General features: G+C 41.4%; 1 pseudogene across 1 annotated transcript in view; it reads left to right on the forward strand.

The window, feature by feature from the left end:
- LOC128931914 (eukaryotic initiation factor 4A-I pseudogene) overlaps positions 1-14,888 on the forward strand; it is a 100,083-nt pseudogene that overhangs the window by 62,272 nt on the left and 22,923 nt on the right. The window contains exon 5 of the transcript XR_013533675.1: positions 88-147. The product of XR_013533675.1 is annotated as a eukaryotic initiation factor 4A-I pseudogene (transcript). The remainder of the gene's footprint in view (positions 1-87; positions 148-14,888) is intronic.

A 14,888-nucleotide genomic window follows, 5' to 3' on the forward strand; every position in this document is an offset into this window, starting at 1 on the left:
TAAATTCTATTCCCTGAGTCTATACAGAAAAATCTAATCTTTCCTCCCCATGACAGCCCTATACACTTTTTTTTTTTTTTTATACAGGGTATTTCTCTGTCCCTCAAGCTGGAATGCAGCCTAGACTTTTGAAGGAAGACTACTATGGTATGTTCTGCAATCACTTGTTTTGAAGAGTGGGCTGGACACGGGGGTTCACACCTTTAATCCCAGCACATTGAGAGGCTGAGGTCAGGAGTTCGAGACCAGCCTGGCCAACATAGTGAAACCCCATCTCTACTAAAAATACAAAAATTAGCTGGGCATGGTGGTGGGCACCTGTAGTCCCAGCTACTCGGGAGGCTGAGGCAGGAGAATCGCTTGAACCAAGGAGGCGGAGGTTGCAGTGAGCCAAGATTGTGCCATTGCACTCCAGCCTGGGCAAAACTCCGGCTTAAAAAAAAACAGTAGAGTAGATATCCCCGTTTCCTTCAAGCATTCCTCATCACAAAATTTTCATCTGTTTCATCAGCCTGTTAGTCTTCTCTGAAGTTATTCATTTATCGAATATTTGTTATATATTTACCATATGCCAGGCATGCCTAGAGCTACAATACAGAAATAATTAAGATATATTCCCTTCTATAAAAGAGTTTTGGGGCCAGTAAGTGAGACAAATGAAAAAGAATATACACCATGATGAAGTGCTATAATAGAGCTATGCCTAGAGTATTATGAGAGAGTCACTTGTCTTTGCTGGGCAGAAATAAGCAAAAGTTTCAGGTAGGGTTTGACTGGCACAGCGCACAGAGGGTCTCCTATATCTTAGAATTTAAAAAATCTCATCTGTAACTATGCTTATGTGTCCCTTTTTATATCTGATGTTATTTATGACTCGTATGTCTTCTTTATATCATACTTCTCAAAAATTGCCTATTCTTTTTTATTAATATCCATTTTATTATGCCTCCTACTTTTGAAAAATTATTTTTTTCTAGATTTTTGAATTTATTAATTTTCATTCTTCTTGATCTCTAGTAGATTCCATTTCTGGGTACTGCTGTGGTCAGACTGCAGAGGATTGGGTGTGTGAGGTTGCGTGACTGCTCAGTCACAAACAATTTGTAAAGTTAGGTTCTAGTAGCTCCAAGATTCTTTGAATCTCTTCTGGGATCTGGGTGCAATACACCCTTCACCAGATCCCAGCGTTCCTGCTACGAGGACGCATGGGGCAATCACCCCTGCAAAGGGTCCTCCTCTCTTCAGCATCTCCTTCACCTCACCAGCTGTTTTCAAAGGAGCAGCACCATTGTCTTTAATTAGGGCCAGCAATGAGGGGAGCTGGCAAATGGGTATGTTTTTCTTAGCTACGTTGCCAGCATGAGAAATTTCAGTTCTGGAGAAAGACCCCCCTTGCCAGCACAACTAGTTAAAACAGGAATATGATTGCATCTAGATTTCATCAGATACGAGGAGGTGCATCGTTGAGCCAGGTAGAGGGAGGCGGGCTTGCGTAAATCTATTCTCCTACTCATTCAAAGCTGTAAATTGCGGAGTGTGCACAGGTGATCCCCATAAAGCTATGTTTCAGGCGGATGCCTGCTGGGCTGGTACTTAAGCCAATGCGGTTACCCATTTGTTACTCTGTCTCTGTTCCCTTTCCTTCTTAAAATCACTTTCTTTTATCAACCTTCTTTCAGGAGACAGTGCTTTCATGTTCTCTTTATCCTCTTCTCTGTGAAAATTTACCCTTAAGAAAAGATCTGGAACCTTTAAGATATATAAATGACTGATTCTTAATATAGTGCCTCACCCAGGACTACACTCATTTGAAAGGGAACAGAAAGCCTGCATTGAAGGAAATCAGTGTGTATTTCTATTGTTTTCATCAGTAATAGGAAGGGGTATTTGGGGGCAGTAGGAGATGCAGACTCCAATGCTGATTGACGGGGGCGTGGCTAGTATCTGAAATGATGGACGCGGGCTGCATGGATCCAGAGCTGGAGTTCTCAACCTGGGGCAGTTTGCCTCCGACTCCCAAATAAAACAAACATTTGGCAATGTCTGGAGATACTTTGCCAACTAGGAGTGGGGGATGCTGCTGGTATCTCATGGGCAGAGACCAGGAATGCTGCTTAACATCCAACAATGTGCAGGACAGTCCCCCACAGCGAAGAATAGGCCGGCCCCAAATGCCAGCAGTGCTGAGGTTGAGACCCTGGTGTAGAATGATAGATATCTGACAAGCACCACTGACCCCCATGTTGGAAAGTTAGCTGGGAGAGTTTCTGTGGGCCAGCTGGAGACCACCTTCCCTGTTCGAGGCACTCCCACTACACAGCATGGTAGAGGGATTATCCCATGGTGCAGTACAGCCAGATCTTCTGACTTCTTTGGAGAATTCAAAAATCCAGATTTTTATGTGACATCTCTAGATGTTAAAACACCAGCCACGAATCCAAATGAACAAAGTTGAGAGAGCCACACACATTCGGCCAAGGGCTGGACGTAGCTTGCTGGCGGCTGACGTGACAAGTTGTGACCAGATCGTCCTGGTCCATCAAGGTGGCTGTCGGTTATAAATCCAGGGCTGCAAACGACCAGGGCAAGGTTCTGCTGCTCAATCTTTCTGTCTGCAAAGACCCCAGGACTGTCCCGTCAAAGCACAAGTCAAGGAGAGGTTCGTTTTAGCGGCGTGGGAAATAAAAAGTATGAATCGTTCTGAAAAGTGTCCTAGCACTGTGTAACAGAGTTTACCAAAGCAATTTTACCTCTTCCTCTCGTAAAAATTATCTTTCTTGGGCTCGATAGGCATATTTCAGATGCTGGAGTTTCTTCCTAATTCCAACATCTACCATACAGGGCTGGTTGTTGAAGAGATCAAAAAAGATAAAATATGTGAAAGTTCATAGTGTAGAGTTGTCCGCTGTGAAAAGAAGTGTTAGTTGACTCTGAATACAAAGATAAAACTCCGCTCTCTGAATGGGGCCACAGGCATTTTTTTGAACTGGATAGACTCAGTGGCCAGCTCCTGGGATAATGAGCTGAGTTCACTTGCTTGAATTTGGAGGGTAAACACCTGCTGTTTGTGTCTGGGAGGTACGCTTGGGATTTCCTTTGTCTCTCCCTGCTTTCGGGAAAAGCAAATTTGGCATGGCCTTTGAATGCTTGCCTCCCCCATGCTTTTTTTTTTTCTTTTTCTTTCTTTCTTTTTTTTTTTTTTTTTTAAGTATGGAAGCTTTGTAAATTTTCCTTGTTAAAAGCATCATCTTCATACCTGTTGAAACCTGATTCTCATCCATAGGAATGTGGGGAATACAGGGGGCAGTGATACCAACAGCGGGCATAGACAGCCCATCCATCCCATGCAGATACCCTGACGTGGCTACATCGACCCAGGAGGGAGGCCATTTGTAAAGAACCCTTTTTACTGTGACTCTCACCTCCCCCAGCTCATCCCGAGCCATGAGAGGAGCGTTGTCAATGAGACAGGCCAATTTTACCCATCTTACACAATAGTGCATTATAGACTTTCCAAGAAGACACCATTCAGGGTGAATCACCAAATTCAGGATGAAAAGGTTTTGATTTGCAAAAGCGCTCGAGCATTTCTCTTTAGAGCTGGAGATGGCAGGGAAGGAACCGACGTGGATGCAGCTGCCTCACCTTTGGGCCAGGTGTGCTGGCAAGCTCTCCATGCTAGAGCAGGGCAAAGGCACCTAGCATTCACAGGCGCTTTGTCCCACTGTGGGTGCTGGGACCCGTGAATGCCCTATTTAAGCAGAAAAGAAGAAGAAGGTGCCAGTGATGGTGGGGTATTGAGGTATTGAAGAGAGAGGAATTGTGTCAAAGGATGAACTTCATGCAGGTTGACAGCAACTGAAATTAATGTGAAAATCTTTAGGTCCTTAAATGGATTCATCAACATAGGTAAGAGATGATGAGAGAAAATACTAGATTGAGGGTTGTGTGTCATTCAGGATGATTTCAGCTACTAGTCACTGAATACCTATCTAAAGTGAATTAAACCCTTCTTACTCGGAGTTTGGGCGCAGAAGTGGCAGCATCACCTTCACCTGGGAGCTTGTCAGAACTGCAGAATCCCCAGACCAGGCCTCCTATAATTAGTCAGAATCTGCATTTTAATATGACACACAGGTTATTTGTAGTCACATTACGGTTTCAGAAACAATCATGAAAATAACTATTGGCCAGGCGCAGTGGCTCACACCTGTAATCCCAGCGCTTTGGGAGGCCGAGGTGGACAGATCACCTGAGGTCGGGAGTTCGAGACCAGCCTGACCAACATGGAGAAAGCCCGTCTCTACTAAAAATACAAAATTAGCCAGGTATGGTGATGGACACCTGTAATCCCAGCTATTCGGGAGGCCAAGGCAGGAGAATCACTTGGGAGGCAGAAGTTGCAGTGAGTTGTGATTGCACCATTGCACTCCAGCCTGGGCAACAAGAAGGAAACTCTGTCTTAGAAAAAAAAATAGAAAAAGGACTATTTTTAATCTCAGATAATAAGTAGACAAGTTAACTCATCTGAATCGGTTAACTCAGCAATCAGCAATGTCAGGAAGGGGCTGGGTGTTTTCCGTTTATCTCCTTTGCTGTGTTTAATGTGTTCACTTTTATACTCAGATTTGTGGTCCTGTGGTCACAGGATAGATGCAGAAGCTCTGAGCATCACCCCATATAGCTGAATGAAGGGGTAGGAAAAAGGAGCTTCCTCTCCAATCTGCCTTTTTAACAGCAAAGCAATCCTAAACCAGCCATTGGCAAGGGTATTAAAATAATACTGACTAGCTAAGGCCAACAAATGTTTAACCCCTGAGACCAGGTGGGGTCTGGCCTCCTTTGAAGCTTGTGGCAATTAAATATGTGAACAATATGGAGTTCCGTGACTTGGAAGCAATGGGAATGGGGAGGGAAGATAGCTGGTAGGAAAAGCAATACTGTGCCCTGCAGGAATTTTTTTGAGCCTGGTTTCGTGTATTTTGGGACATTAAGCCTTCTTAGTCGGAGATTCCTCTAGCTTTTTTGTTAGAGAGTTAACAAAGAAATCAGCTTTTGATTTAATTCTACGACTGATCCAAGGGTTATTATCCTAGGACATACATAGATGGGTAGTTTGGGCTACAGGAGATTCTTTTTTTTTGAGATGAAGTTTTGCTCTTGTCACTCAGGATGAAGTGCAGTAGTGTGATCTTGGCTCACTGCAACCTCTGCCTCCCAGGTTCAAGTGATTCTCCTGCCTCAGTCTCCTGAGTAGCTGCTATTACAGGCACCTGCCACCATGCCTGGCTAACACTGACATTTTTAATAGAGATGGAGTTTCACCATGTTGGCCAGGTTGATCTTGAACTCCTGACCTCAGGTGATCAACCTGCCTTAGCCTCCCAGAGTGCTGGGATTACAGGTGTAAGCCACTGCGCCCAGCCTGGAAATTCTTATTGATAAGAGTAATGCAGTTAGATAACATTCGAATGAGAAGGGACTTTTTACACTACTTAGTCTGGTGCCCTTATTCTGTAGATGAACAAAAATTCTAAGGGATTTATGCATTGGTTAGCTCTGTTGGGATTGGAATTTATTGCTCTTTCATACGCTGCCATCTTGATGGGAGGTAGTTCAACCATTTCAATTTGAAATCTGTATTTTGAAGACCTACATAATCTTACCTCTCTGGGAAACATGTATCATTACATAGAGCAAATCACACAGAGGTCATTTTAAGGCTAAGAGAAATAGGATTCTGTTAAACAGGTCATAGGATCCCAGATGCCCCCAAATTGTGAGACCTAGAGAGTAAGGCTGTATTTGATGCAGTCTTTAGGCACTTGGCAAGTGTTTGTAGAGTCATTAATGGACTGGATAAATAAATTAGGTATAAATATATTTTTTTTGAAAGAGAATTTTCACATGGTTCACTTTCATCGTTGACATTTGTATATGGTGTATGTAGTTTTTAATTGAATTATTCTGAATAAGTGTGGTAGGACCAGTGGATTCCCGAATATCTATTTTCTCTTTCATACTCTTATTTCTCAGGGTCTGAAAGAAGAAAAGCAAACACAATGTTAGGCTGCATTAAATAATGCACAATAGTAGCCCCCTCTTACCCACAGGGATATACTTCAGGACCCTCAGTGGATGCCTGAAACCGTGGATAGCACCAAACCCGACTGCCGTCAACCAGAACATTTCTGTTCATGTCTTCCATCCATACATTGAATGTTTTTTCATCTTAATTAAGAACTTATACACTCTGGTCATAACTTTTTTTTTTTTTTTGAGACGGAGTTTCGCTCTTGTTACCCAGGCTGGAGTGCAATGGCGCAATCTCGGCTCACCGCAACCTCCGCCCCCTGGGTTCAGGCAATTCTCCTGCCTCAGCCTCCTGAGTAGCTGGGATTACAGGCACGCACCACCGTGCCCAGCTAATTTTTTTTGTAATTTTTAGTAGAGACGGGGTTTCACCATGTTGACCAGGATGGTCTCGATCTGTTGACCTCGTGATCCACCCGCCTCGGCCTCCCAAAGTGCTGGGATTACAGGCTTGAGCCACCGCGCCCGGCCTCATAACTTTTGCAGTTTGAGGTGCAGCCACAGAACTAGCATACAGTTCTTTTTCCTTCTCCACAATTTCATGGATAAATAGTTTTTTTTTTGTTTGTTTTTGAGACGGAGTTTTGCTGTTGTTACCCAGACTGGAGTGCAATGGCACGATCTTGGCTCACCACAACCTCCGTCTTCTGGGTTCAAGCAATTCTCCTGCCTCAGCCTCCCGAGTAGCTGGGACTACAGGCGCGCACCACCATGTCCAGCTAATTTTTGTATTTTTAGTAGAGATGGGGTTTCACCTTGTTGACCAGGATGGTCTCAATCTCTTGACCTCGTGATCCACCCGCCTCGGCCTCCCAAAGTGCTGGGATTACAGGCGTGAGCCACCGCGCCCGGCCGGATAAACAGTTTTTATCATAGATTTAGCAACCTCAGTATACATTTTTTTTCTTTCTTATTAAGTTGAGAACTTTCATCTTTTCACTTACGGGACACACTTTACTTTTCTTTGGCATTGCCAGATTGCCAGCATCACTACTCTCGTGCTTTGGGGGCATTATTAAGTAAAACGTGGGTTGCTTGAACACAAGCACTGTGAAATGGTGACAGCCAATCTGCTCACTGTGGTGGCTTCTACGTGATTCGCAGGCAGGGAGTACATACAGTGTGGATATGCTGGACCAAGAGATGATTCACATCCCGGGCAGGACGGAGCGGGACGGTGTAAGATTTCATCACACTGCTCAGAACAGTGTACAATTTAAAATTTATGAATTGTTTATTTCTGGAATATTCCATTTAATATTGCCAGATGACAGTTGGGCCAGGGTAACTGAAACTGCAGAAGGCAAAACCGGGGATGGTGCAGGGAGGTTGTAGGAGTGGTGGAGATTTGTGGGGGAAGCCGCTGGTCTTCTGTTTCATGTTTGGGGTCAAGGGAGACAGTCTTTGTGCTCCCCTCTGGGCTGATTCTGACTACTTTGGAATTGTTTTTATCAGTTTCTAGCAACGTAATTTAAGGAGGATATTAAGTGTACACTGATGACAATGATGATAAAAATACAGAGCCAAATATCAGACACATTAAAAGTTTTTCATTAAATCTTACAAAACCCTTGTGAGATACATATCTCAAAGATGAAAAAACAGGAGCTCAGAGAAATGTATTAATCTAAAGACAGCAACTAAACAGTGGAGCTGGGCTTTGAACCCAGGACTGTCTCAGTCCTAAACACCATTAAAACAACTAATGTAGTTAAGCATTAATTAAATTGTAGGCCTTGTTCTAAGTGCATTATTTCATTAATCCTAACAAAACTCCTATGAGCTGGGAAATACCTATTATCTCCTTTTATAGGTAATGACATTGAAGCTTAGAGAGGTTGAGTAATCTACTCATGTCTCTCTGACCCAGGTCAGATCACCGTACTATTGCCTGCAGATGAAGAGGAGCACAATATTATATTCTGTATTGCTCAAGAGAGCAGAATTAGGACTTAGAAGAGCCTTCTAAGAATTGCTCTGTGCCACCAGATGGGTGGCAGACTTCTAGACAAGTCTAGCCTCTATAAGTATTTGTCTAGAAGTCTGCCAACTACAGATGGGTGGCGGACTTCTAGACCAGCAGCTGGTGAGACAAAGGAAACATTACTATCCAGGGGCTGTCCCTGGATTTTCTGAAGGTAATTAGAGATGGGATTGGATTGTCTCTAATGTCTGTTTCATGAATAGAGTTCTGTAAATAGTCTGTCTTTTCTGAGGCCGTTGTATTTTCAGTACTAGGTCATTTAGTTGACTGGAAGGGTGTATTCTGTGGAGAGCAAGAGATAGGTAGAGAAAGGAGACTTTTACTTTTATCTTCATGTCTTTTGTTCTCCCACATGCATACCCTACCTCTAACTCTTACACTCAAACACCTATACTTGCAGCTTACTGTAGATGCCACTATCCTTTTCCATGTTTGGACTAGTGGATTTCTCACTCCCAACTCTTATTTTGAAAATAAGGTGTTTCTGCATCTTTCTTATTTTTAAAAATAAAAGTTCGACTCCTGTTTAGATATCACTAAACAAAATCCATGTTTGATCATCTAAAAGCCTGTGTCTAAAAGTTGTGAGGAATAGTTGAAGCTTTCATCAGTGTAAAGCTTGGACAATACTCTACTGCAGAAAGTAGTTAATTAATTTCTGCAAAGTTAGGATAGTAGAAATGGAAGCTCAGATCTGTTTTGAGAAATGTGTACAAAATTAACGTTTTCCCAGAGAAGCATTTTCCAATGTCTCCATCTAATTTGGCTCCATTCTGAAGAGAAACAGTGATGCTTCAGCAGCTTGAAACTTTACTGAGTGAACTAATCCTGCCTTTGAAACAGTATACTGGGGCTCAGAAGACAAGCTTCTTAGACTAATACTGGCCACTTTCTCTTTTCTCATTCTCTCTCTGTTCCCCTTTCTTTCTCCTTCTCTTGTTCTGTCTTTTCACTTTGGAAACTATTAGGTTTCAAAAATGCATCTGTAGCTGTTTATTTTACATGTGTCTGATTTTACGAGCTTATGGGCTCCTGAAAATTAAATTAATTTTAAATGAGCTTTAATTACTAATGCTTTGGGCCATTGCCTTAACAAAGTCAACATAACAATCGGGGTTACCTTAGTTTGTCTCTTTGAGGAATGTTCTCATTCATTTGGGCTAATATTAAACAGAGCAGCTTTCTAACTAGAAAAACAAATAAATAAAATAAAACTGCTGCTATATTTGAGTGCCGGAGTTTCTTTCTTTTCCAGAAATACCATTGATTTAAGAAACGGGATTTTAAATGTGCATTAAAGGATTCTTTTTGTTAATAATGTCTTGTTACTTTTCAGAGGTGGAGAGGATCTTATTCATAATATTATGCTGTGTAAATGCAGAGGCAGAGGTTGAATCATGACCTAAAGGTCTGAATTCTGTTCTTAGCTTGGTGCAGAGTGCTTTGTATATGACATTAGCAGAATCGGCTTACTTCTCAATATGGTGCCCCCTTGCAAATTCAAGGGTAATCAACTCCTAGTTCGAAAGTGGAGGGATAATGAGATAATGTTCAAAATGGCTTTTAAGTTTCTACCTATAGAGGTTGAAGGTGAAAAAAAGAACATTGCAATGTCTGTGGATATCCCGCCTCCCAGGAGGGAAGGCTACTCATGTTGTTCCCCATGGACTGTTCTCTTCAATCAGGGGCCATCACTTGAGTGGTTTGATAATAATAAGCTTAGATTGACTGCAGAGAAAAATGGGAAATGTTGATTAAGTCATTTGGTCCCTTGACAATTTTGCAAACCAAGCGATTCTTACAAGCATCAGACTTAAACTGCGCAATACAGGGACCCGACAAATAACCAGTGTTCTTGATTCCACATATTGCAGGATTTCAACTGTTTCTCCCCAATTTAATATCAAATTTCCATTATCTGAATAACACCCTATTATTATCCGTGATTCCCAAGTGGTTTCTACCTCTTTTATCTCTCTCAGTTGAAAATGTGTTAAAATACCCAAGTAATAAAAACACCCATGGTTGCCAGTTGGTTAATTCTTCAATCAGTTAAATTTATGGTATAGTATCACCGAAATAAAAGTCTAAGGAGAATATTAAATCCACACTCCAGTCTTCACTTCATGTGCAGACATATTAGAATAGAAGATAATTAGTATAGAAAACATATTAGTATAGAAAAGAAAACAGCAATTTAAAATAAAAAACTTCAAATATAAACTTTCTAAGACAAGTTCAGAAAGAAAAATTTAATTTTTTTCTAAATTCTTTCTAAAAGTTACTTCACATTCATATTTAAAGCAGTTACCAACAGTAATGTTTCAGTCACACAGTATATCTAGTATACAAGTAAGTATACAAGTCATTATTAATAAAAATAACATATTGCACTTGTCTAATGCCTTACAATTTCCAAAATGTTTATACTTACTTTTTTTTAAAATTTACAATATCTGCTTATTTTTTCTCAGAAGATTTTTAAAGTAAGTTATCTCTGTAATTGCCTCACCTATAGTGGAAGTCATCTCTTATTTATTCATTACTTGTTGGGTTTATGACTATTTGAAAATGTTAAAAGTAGGTGATGCCTAAGAATACCTCAGAAGCCGATACCGTAGTTACGTATAAATACTGCTGTAAGCAGGCACATGTGTACGTGCACACACTTACATACACTCAGCTTCTTCGTCTTGCCTGCTATTCCTAGAAAGAAATTTCAGATCTCCCCTGATAACTCACATTATATGTGATGTCTTTAAGTGCTTGTACACCAGTGAGGACTTTTCTATAAAGGCAAAGAAACTGGATGAAGAAAATTGAGTCATAGAAAGAAAAAAACATACTTTGAAGAAGAAAACATAGTTGGGTACAAGAGCGAAAAGCTAATGACATTTTTTTTTATTCTTGAGACAAAATCTCACTCTGTCGCCTAGGCTGGAGTGCAGTGGTGCGATCTTGGCTGACTGCAGTCTACGCCTCCTGGGTTCAAGTGATTCTCCTGCTCAGCCTCCCAAGTAGCTAGGATTACAGGCACCTGCTACCACACCTAGCCGATACTTGTATTTTTAATAGAGACAGGGTTTCACCGTATTGGTCAAGCTGGTCTTGAACTCCTGACCTCAAGTGATCTGCCTGCCTTGGCCTTCCAAAGTGTTGGGGGATTACAGGCTTGAACCACCACACCCAGCCCATCTTCTTAAAGTTATATGGCCTCTTCCAAAATTTGTGCTTTCCTCTGTTATGTATAATTTAGGTTCCATGTGGATTCTTAACACTTTAAAATAAAACTAAATTTTGTTGTTTGGAATAATGTTAAATATAGATCACCATTTAAAAAAAATAAACGATGCTTGATGATTTGTTTTGTGAAGTAAGCAGGAGCAGTGACATTGCCCATGGGAGAACCTCAGAAAGGATGCCAGGGAGAAGGGGCTTTACACAGTGAAATAAAGCTGTTTGATCGGGACCCAGACATGAGCACCATTTAGACAGTGTGCTTGTGATAGTGTCACACTAAATCACAGAACTTTATTGATGAAGGGGCAGCAAGTTTAATTTTTTGCCCACATGTCTTAGATAATTGTATGCCCATAAGGGGTGTCCAGTAAAAATTTCTTCACCATCATATTTTATCACTGTTGTACCCCTAACTCCTCATTCCAGCCACACTGGACTTTTACCACTTCCTGAAACATTGAAGGCAGAAGCCTGCATCAAGGCCTTTGCAAATGTTGAGACCGTCACCCGCAACAGCACTGACCTAGATGTGGTAGGTCTGCCACAGGATGAGCAGTACAGCTGGTTTTGCAGATGTGAGGTGTGACATAATGAATTCTGTGCTGTTGGGGGCCACTTAAGCGGGACACTGAAATGTGCTGTCAAAAAGAGCACGGAGCATGGGATGGCAGAGCATCAAGGAGGGAATCTTGGTATAGCTAGGCTGTAAGAGGAAGAAGAGGAGGCCTCAAAGGAGACAGAGAGGAGATCACAGAAATAGGAGTATCAGCTTGGGGCAGCATCGTGGGAAACAAAGAGTTTTAAAGAAAGCATATACTGCCAGTACTGATGGATACTGTGCTAACTAAGCACAGTGCCTGCTACTAGAAAGCACTTCATAGGCCCCTCTTCTCTTCGTTTATTCACTTACTCTTTTATTTATTCAACAAACATGCCTGGGTAGCTACTGAATACTTGGTGCTAATAAGGTGGAAGGGAACAAGATAGAAATTGTTCCTATTCTTTCATAACAATCTGGAGGAAGAGGGAGTGGAGCAAGGAGAGACAATGAAAAAATTTAACATATGAAATAATATTGAGTGGCCAAATACTTTATGAAAAGAAACAAGAGGATAGAAAGATCAGATGATGTTACATTAGATAGGGTAGCCAGGAGAAATCTCTCTGATAGGGAGGATTTATTTACTTATTTATTTACCTCTTTATGTCTTGCTGGTTTTTATTTTTTAATTTTTCCATAAGTTATTGGGGTACAGGTGGAATTTGGTTACATGAGTGAGTTCTTTGGTGGTGATTTGTGAGATTTTGGTGTACCCATCACCTGAGTAATATACGCTAGACCCTATTTATAGTCTTTTTATCTCTCTCCCCTCTTCCACTCTCTCCCCCAGGTCCCCAAAGTTCCTTCTGTCATTCTTATGGCTTTCCGTCCTCATAGCTTAGCTCCCACATATCAGTGAGAACATACAATGTTTGGTTGTCCATTCCTGGGTTACTTCACTTAGAATAATAGTCTCCAGTTTCATCCAGGTCACTGCAAACGCTGATAACTCAATCCTTTTTATGGCTGTGTAGTATTCCATCATATATGTACCCCACAGTTTCTTTATCCATTTGTTGATTGATGGACATTTGGGTTCCTTCCAGGATTTTGTAATTGTGGATTTTGCTGCTATAAACATACATATGCAAGTGTCTTCTTCAAATAATGACTGACTTTCCTCTGGGTAGTTACTCAGTAGTTGGATTGCTGGATCAAATGGTAGTTCTATGTTTAGTTTTTTTTTTTTTTTTTTTTGAGACAGAGTTTCACTCTTATTACCCAGGCTGGAGTGTAATGGCACGATCTCGGCTCACCACAACCTCTGCCTCCTGGCTTCAGGCAATTCTCTTGCCTCAGCCTCCTGAGTAGTTGGGATTACAGGCACGTGCCACCGTGCCCAGCTAATTTATTTTTGTATTTTTAGTAGAGACGGGGTTTCACCATGTTGACCAGGACAAGGATGGTCTCGATCTGTTGACCTCGTGATCCACCCGCCTCGGCCTCCCAAAGTGCTGGGATTACAGGCGTGAGCCACCATGCCCGGCCCTATGTTTAGTTCTTTAAGGAATCTCCACCCCATTTTCCATAGTGACTGTACTAGTCTACGTTCTCACCAGCAGTGTAGAAGTGTTCCTGATACGGGGATTTAAATGGAGAACAGAATGAAGTGAGGCATGTGATGTTAGGAGTTGTGATGACTGATTGATGATGATGATGACAAGGATGAAGACTTGAAGAAGACTGTGTCAAGATGCAAAGAGAAAGAGACAAGAGAATTATGAGAAGGAGAAAAAGACCAACAGTTTGAATGCAGTAAAGATGTCAGCATAAGATAAGGATAGGAAAGTGTTTATTGGATTGTTTGATTTGACATTTAAGGAGGTTGGTGACCCTAAAGAGAGCAGTTGTAGTGACTTGCTTGGAAGGAAAATCAGCCGCAGAAGATTAAGAGCATAATAGAATATGGATGGAGGGGAGATGTCTTAGAAAAGGTTAGCAATGGGCCTGGTATGGTGGCTTACGCCTCTAACCCCAGCATTTTGGAAGGCCAAGGTGGGTGGATGGCTTGAGCTCAGGAGTTTGAGACTAGCCTGAGCAAAAGTATGAAACTCCATCTCTACCAAAAAAAAAAAAAAAAAAAGCAAAAATGCAAAAGTTTAGCAATGAAGTAAAGGATGCATAGAGAGTAACTAGATGCAAAAATTATGTTAAGCTAGTTTAAAAGAATTGTTTTCCCCTCTAGACAAGGGCGTCACCACTTTGAAACTACTGATATTTTGAGCCACATAATTCTTTGTTGTGGGGACAGGTAACCGGGCTACCCTGTGCCTTGTAGGAAATTCTGCAGCAGCTCTGACCTTTACTCACCAGATGCCAGTATCACCCATCCACCCAACTTCGCAACCAAAATGATTCCAGACCTTGCGAAGACATTGCTAAATGTCCCCTAGGGGCAAAATGGTCCCCAGTTTAGAACAACTGCTCTATAGTAAGGATGTCTATGTATGTTTGAAATGATGGAGAAAGAGCCCATGAAGAAGAGGAGAGAAAAGATATTGAAAAGGGAGAATCTTAATGTGAGGATCTACAGTCAGGAAGTTCAACATGTTTCCCTGTAAGTGACAAAAAGCAGAATTACAGGGACTGTTAATAAATGCTTTGTTTATGAGTTGAGGAACAAATATTGTCATTCTAAATTAAGAAGGGGCATTTAAGCTGAAAATTAAAAGAAAAAATATATTTGTTGTAACAATTTGGAAACCAGCATGCAAACTCTCAAGGAAATGCCGTATTATTAAGAAGGGAAAACCATTAGCTATTTTTTATATATTCGTGGAATTAAGACAAGCAAATAGTTCAAGTTGGAGAGCAGATCATGTGATCCGCAAGTTGTCTCTTAGTGTGGGAAGTCCTTAATTTGGGATTGAAGACAGATGTTTCTAATGTGATTCATGTATTTTTACTACGTTCTCATGGGCATGAACTGAATTTCTTCCTGTGTCTCCTGGAGATGTCAGCATCATTTAC

Source organism: Callithrix jacchus, chromosome 4, assembly GCF_049354715.1.
Source record: "Callithrix jacchus isolate 240 chromosome 4, calJac240_pri, whole genome shotgun sequence".
Classification (NCBI taxonomy): Eukaryota; Metazoa; Chordata; class Mammalia; order Primates; family Cebidae; genus Callithrix; species Callithrix jacchus.